This window comes from Tupaia chinensis, unplaced genomic scaffold, assembly GCF_000334495.1.
Source record: "Tupaia chinensis unplaced genomic scaffold, TupChi_1.0 Scaffold000146_1, whole genome shotgun sequence".
Classification (NCBI taxonomy): domain Eukaryota; kingdom Metazoa; phylum Chordata; class Mammalia; order Scandentia; family Tupaiidae; genus Tupaia; species Tupaia belangeri.
The window spans coordinates 18,860,852-18,867,349 of NW_006159616.1; the positions used below are offsets into that span (position 1 = coordinate 18,860,852).

The 6,498-nt window shown below is 36.4% G+C and overlaps 1 non-coding gene across 1 annotated transcript; it reads left to right on the forward strand.

The window, feature by feature from the left end:
- Positions 1–336: 336 nt before the first annotated feature.
- Positions 337–443, forward strand: LOC114007271 (U6 spliceosomal RNA). Its single transcript, XR_003548901.1, has one exon. It is a non-coding gene; the product is annotated as a U6 spliceosomal RNA (small nuclear RNA).
- The last annotated feature ends 6,055 nt before the right edge of the window (positions 444–6,498 follow it).

Below are 6,498 nucleotides of genomic sequence, written 5' to 3' on the forward strand. Positions count from 1 at the left end.
AATAAAGCATATTTCTTACAGGCAATATATAGTTGAATTTTTTTTAATCTAACAATCTCTTTACCATTTAGTTGGGTACAGTGCATTTAGACCATTTACAGTTTATGTGATTATTTATATGATTAGATTTTAAGCTTTCTTTTTACTCTATGTGACATCTGTTCTTTGTTCCCTTTTTCAAATACATTTTATCTTTTGTTTAATAAATTAATATGTTAATAAATTAATTACATATTTTTGGGACCAGTAGATGGCAAATGGTTATGTCTCTGGACCACTGTGTAGTTGACTGTGGTTTGAGTCCTGTACCTGGCAGCTTAAAACTCATGCTGGGGGGTGCTTGCTTCTGCAGCATATATACTAAAATTGGAATGACACAGAGAAGATTAGCATGGTCCCGGCACAAGGATGACATGCAAATTGGTGAAGTTTTCTGTATTTTTCACTTAGCAATAAAACTAACCAAGGAAGTCAAAGACCTCTACAAGGAAAACTATGAAAACCTTAAAAAGAAAATTGAAAAGGACACTAAAAAGTGGAAGGGCATCTTATGTTCTTGGATTGGCAGGATCAATATAATTAAAATGACAATTCTACTCAAATTATTCTACATGTTTAATGCAATCCCTATAAAATTATAAGACACATTCTTCACAGATCTAGAAAAGCAATCATAGAATTTTTCTGGAACAATAGAAGACCCCGTTTTGCTAAAGTCATCCTGTGCAAGAAGAATGGAGTAGGTGGCATCTCATTTCTGAACCCCAAAATATATTACAAAGCTGTAATAATCAAAACAGCATGGTATTGGCACAAAAACAGATATGAGGATCAATGGAACAGAGCAGAGACTCCAGAAATAAATCCCAAAACATACAGCCAACTCCTCTTTGACAAAGGGTACCAGTCAATCCAGTGGGAAATGGGAAACCTCTTTAGCAAATGGTGTTGAAAAAAAATGGGTATCCACCTGCAGAAAGATGAATCTGAACCCCTATCTGTCACCATTAACAAAAATAAAATCAAAGTGGATCAAAGATCTAAACCTAAGACTGCAAACTATAAAACTACTGGTGAAAAACACTGGGGAAACTCTGGGAGACATTGGGGTAGGCAAAGACTTCTTAAGCAAGACCCCCGAAGCACAAGCAATAATCCCCAAAGCAGACAAGTGGGATAACATCAGATTAAGGATTTTCTGCAAAGCAAAGGAAACCGTAATTAGTGTGAATCGACAACCCATGGAATGGGAGAAAATTTTTGTTAACTGTGCCTCAGATAAGGGACTGATAACCAGAATACACAGGGAACTCAAGCAGCTTACCTGGAAGAACATGATTAACCTAATTAAAATATGGGAAAATGAACTGAATAAACAACTCTCTAAGGAAGACATACAAACAGCCAAAAGCATATAAAAAAAATGCTCAAAATCCCTCATTGTAATGGATATGCAGGTAAAAATCACAATTAGATACTACCTAACCCCAGTCAGAATGGTGAAGTTCAAAAGAAACAAATAATGATAAATGTTGGAGAGGATGTGGTGAAAGGGGGACACTCCTACACTGTTGGTGGGAATGTAAATTGGTCCAGCACTGTGAAGAACGATATGGAGGTTCCTTAAAGACCTTCAAGTAGAATTACCATATAATCCATCAATTCCACTCTTGGGTATCTACCCAAAGGACAGGAGAGCACTCAGTCAGAAAAGTGCTTGCACAACTATTTTCATTGCCACATTATTCACGATTGCTAAGACATGGAACCAACCCACAAACAATGAATGGATTGAAAAATTATGACACATATATTCGATGGGATACCATTCAGCCATAAAAAAACAAAGCCCTGGAATTTGATAGAAAGTGGACAAATATGGAAGGTTTGTTGCTGAGTGAAGCAAGTCAGGCTATGAAAGAGAGACATTATATGTCTCCACTTAACATATACCGACTGTCCACACTCTATGGTAGAGACTGAAAGACTGGAGAACATAAAAGCATTTAAAATTGTAATGGACACTAGAGACAAAGTGGAAAGAGAGTGTGGGAGAAGAGCATAGGAAAGGAAATTTGGGGGGAAAATGGAGAGGTAAGACACTTGTGGGACACAGATAAAGTTTTTTATCTCTTGATGAGGATGTGTACAATAGTCTCAACTGGGCTGGACCAAGGTGTATATCATGCTGGATAAAGTCTCTTCACAATCTAAATGATGTATAGCATTTTAATGTATGAATAATAATTTAAAAATTAATTTTAAAAATGAAAAAAAAGCTTCATGCTGGGGGCATGTGTGTGCATGTCCAAAATCCTGGGAGGAGAATAGAATAGAAGGGATTGCAGCATAGGCATACGCACTGGAGGGTGATTTCTTGCTTTCTGTCTCTCTGTCTCTCCAGAAAGCACATATGCCCTATAGCAAATCTCTCTCTCTAAAATTATAGGCTAATTAAATATTTATTATGACTCATTTTAATATACCTTATTGAATTATTAGTTTTGACTTTTAATAACTGTTTTGCTATTTTTTAAAAAAGATTTTTGACATAAGCCATATGTACTCAGCATAGAGAAAGAGACAGTGAGAAGGAAAGTGAGAATCATCCCCCCAGGGGGAATGGCCATGTTACCACCCTTTCTCCTCTATTTTCTTCTCTGGATTTTGGGCATGCATGCACAAGTGTGAGGTATGGTTTTCAAGCCGCTAGGTATAAGACTCAAACCTTGGTCAGTCATGTGGGAGTCCAGTGCCTTAACCATGATGCCACCTGCTGACCCTCTGTTTTGCTATTTTAATAGTGACTTTAAGCTTTACAGTATATACCTTGAAAATATAACAGTCTAAATGTTATTTTATAGTACTCCATATAATATAAAAATTATACATGTAGCTTCATAAAGTTTAAAACTCTTCCAATAGTGTATTTCTACTTCTCCCCTCCTGGCCTTTATACTACTATTATCATGCAGTATACATAAACCCCATAAAACATTGTTATTTTATATAAAACATCAATTACATTATAAAATATTTAAATAATAAAGAAAAAACTCTATATTTAACTACATAGTTATTTTAAGCACCATTAATTTTCTATATAAATTCAGATTTCCATCTGGAATCATTTTCCTATTGCTTCCAAGATATTCTTAAACATTTCTTGTAGTGCAGGTCTGCTGGTGATGAATTCTTTCAGTTTTTGTTTTGAGAAAACCTTCATTTTGCTTGCATTTATGAAATAGATTCTTGCCAGGTATAGAAATGTAGGTTGACGGGTATTTTGTTTCAACACTTTAAAAATGTTGCTCCACTGTCTTCTCACTTGTATTGCTTCCAATAAGAAATCTGTAGTCATCTATATATTTTTTTCCTCTGTACATAATGCATTCTTTTTCTCTGGCTGCTTTCAAATTTTTCTTTTTATCACTGGCTTTTGGGTTTTGATTAATATGTGTCTTGGATTAGTTTCTGTTTCATGTACTTGAGGTTTAATGAGAATCTTGGATCTGTGGGTTTATAGTGTTCATTGTTTGGGAAGTTTTCAGCAATTATGTCTTCAAATAAATTTTCTCTGCCACTCTTCCCACTCTCAATACAGTTATAGTAACTTTTCAAATGCCCATGTTTGCCAATTTGAACATTTGTGTTAGTTCCATTGAGCGTTTTGATTAATATGTGTCTTGGATTAGTTTCTGTTTCATGTACTTGAGGTTTAATGAGAATCTTGGATCTGTGGGTTTATAGTGTTCATTGTTTGGGAAGTTTTCAGCAATTATGTCTTCAAATAAATTTTCTCTGCCACTCTTCCCACTCTCAATACAGTTATAGTAACTTTTCAAATGCCCATGTTTGCCAATTTGAACATTTGTGTTAGTTCCATGTATGATTTACTGACTTGAAAAATATCTGGTGTGTTTTGATTGATTTTTCTTATTATGGTTGCATTTTCCTTTTTGTTTGCTTTGATTGGATATTAAACACCATGGGCTTTATCCTTGTTGGTTGCTTGACATTTTTGTACTCCCACAAATATTATTGAGGTTGTTCTGGATTGCAGTTAAATTCCTTAAAAACAGTTTGTTTAGAATCTGGCCATTAAGACTTGTTTGTTGGAACTGAAGCAGAGCTCAGAGTAAGGCTAATCATCTTTCACTGTTGAGACTAAACCTTCCTGAGTACTCCATGCTCTGTGACTTTTAATGTTTTTCTGACTGGTGGGAGCAGGCACTATTTCTGGCCTGTGTGAACACTGGGCATAGATAGTGGTAATCTTTTGGGGTTGTTTTAATCCTGGCCTCGAGTAGTTTCCTCATACCTGTGTGTTAATTAACACTCAGCTGAATACTCAAGGAACCTCTTTAAATCCCTGGGGCTCTATCTGTATAGCTCTTGTCTTGTTGGTATTCTGTCTTTCAAATGCTGTCCATCTTGGTATCTAGGAACTCTCAATTCTGTTTCTTAACTCAGAGTCTTTCAAGTTCAGCACACAGAGAGCCAGGATCATCATAAAGTTCACTTTGTTGTTTTTCCCCATGTCCTTGGGACCAGTGTTTTTCATTGCTTAATGTACAAAGTCTTTAAAAACCAGCATGTTATATCTTTTGTCTGTTTTATGGTTGTTTCAATAGGGAGCTAAATCTTTTCTCTTAGGTTTATCCACCAGAGTGAGAGTTTCATTGTAATGCCTTTTCACCAATGTCTTAATTAATCAATTAAGTTTAGAATGTGAGTGGCTTAAAGACAGTCCTTGTCCTACTCATCAGGATGTGGTTCACAGTTGGTGTGGACTCCGAAAGTCAGGATGCCTGGGTTCTCTTTTTTATTCTGCCATTCACTATTTATGACCTTAGGCAAGCTACTTAATTTCTGTGTCTCAGTTTCCTCATCAATAAAATGAGAATAACAATGGTACAATGGTTTGATGTTATTTTTAGGATTCAGAGATATATGTAAAGTGCTTAGGAGAGCAGCTGGCACATAACTCCCAATAAAAGCACCTATTGCTCTGTTAAAACTATTTATTATTACCTTAATTTTACATTCTGCTTCTCACAAGAAGTGAGTGGCATAGGTTGCTTAAAAAGTACTTGGATAAATGAATTAATTTTGACTTTCATTAGGTCCTCACTGCTCATTTGTCAGATGTTCCATTCACGAGTGAAAACCTCCATTATGACTCAGGTGTTTCCTCATCATCATGCCAGAGTCATATGATGAGCATTGTGAAGTCTTCTCTTTTCATCCAAGTAGTGGGAGATGTGTACACATTGTCAGTCTCAGACACTATGCTTGGGTTGCTGAAATTGAACTCTCACTTAATTCAAATGGCAGAGATTTGTCTATTGCCAACGCAGAGTACAATATTTTATAGAAATCGGTGATGCCTTGAAGGGAGTTGTAAACGGATAATGTAATGGGAGGACAGATCTATCGGCACTTTGCTGATTAAGCGGATGGCTTAGAATTGGCATCAGATCATTGCATCCAGGGTGATTATTTCACACTCATTCCAGAGACATGGCAACTGGGAAACTTCAACTATTAGACTTTGAGAATTCGCAGAATAATATGTGTTCAGAGGGAGGTTTACTTTATCGGGTTAGATTTGAAAAAACATCACCAGCACTACAGATTCCAATAAATGTTCTAGTGTTCTTACTGCGATTACCAAGTCCCAGTCATTTCATATTCTTAACTCATATATTTTGACATTGTACCAGAAGAAATGTATATAAAGAATTCCTTTTTTGGTATATTTTAACTCTTTATCATTAAACACAAGGTTTTCACATTATAAGATTTTATCTAATAATACTCTTGATTTCCATACATCTGGATGATCCCTCAGTCATGTTAGTTTCTCTTTTTTGAGGTTTGAATCCAGAGCCATCAAACATGCCTCAGGATCATTAGGAGTGGCGTTAACATTGCCTGGTTTAGTGTGAATGTGGAAAATAAATTGAACAGGGCCATATTGGCTTCTCAGACCCAGAGTTCATTCGTTAGAATGAGGATGAATGACAACACCCATCGAAGCAAGCGCTGAATTTATGTGCTCATCAGGATAAGAATCAGAGATTTTTCTTTCAGGCTGTTTTGGAATGACATTTATGGGCTTTTAAAGTATGGCAAAAGTGTGAGAACATGAACTGGACCAACCCTCTTTGTGCATGTGCACATTCACAAGGACTGTTGTGGATACCCATAGCCCACAACAGCATGTAAAATGGGCCATTGAGCAGGAAAATGGACACTTTCTGCATCTTAAATACAAGATGTAAGTAATTAGCTTTATGCTCAAAAGTGTTTTCTTTCTTTCTTTTTTTTTTTTTTTTTTCTTGGAGAGGTTTTCGCTATAGGGCGTGTGTGTTCGCCAGACAGACAGAGAGAAACAGAGAGACAGAAAGTGAGAAATCACCCCCCAGGGGCGATGGCCACACCGCAATCCCTTCTCCTCCATTCTCCTCTTGGGATCTTGGGCACGCACGCACA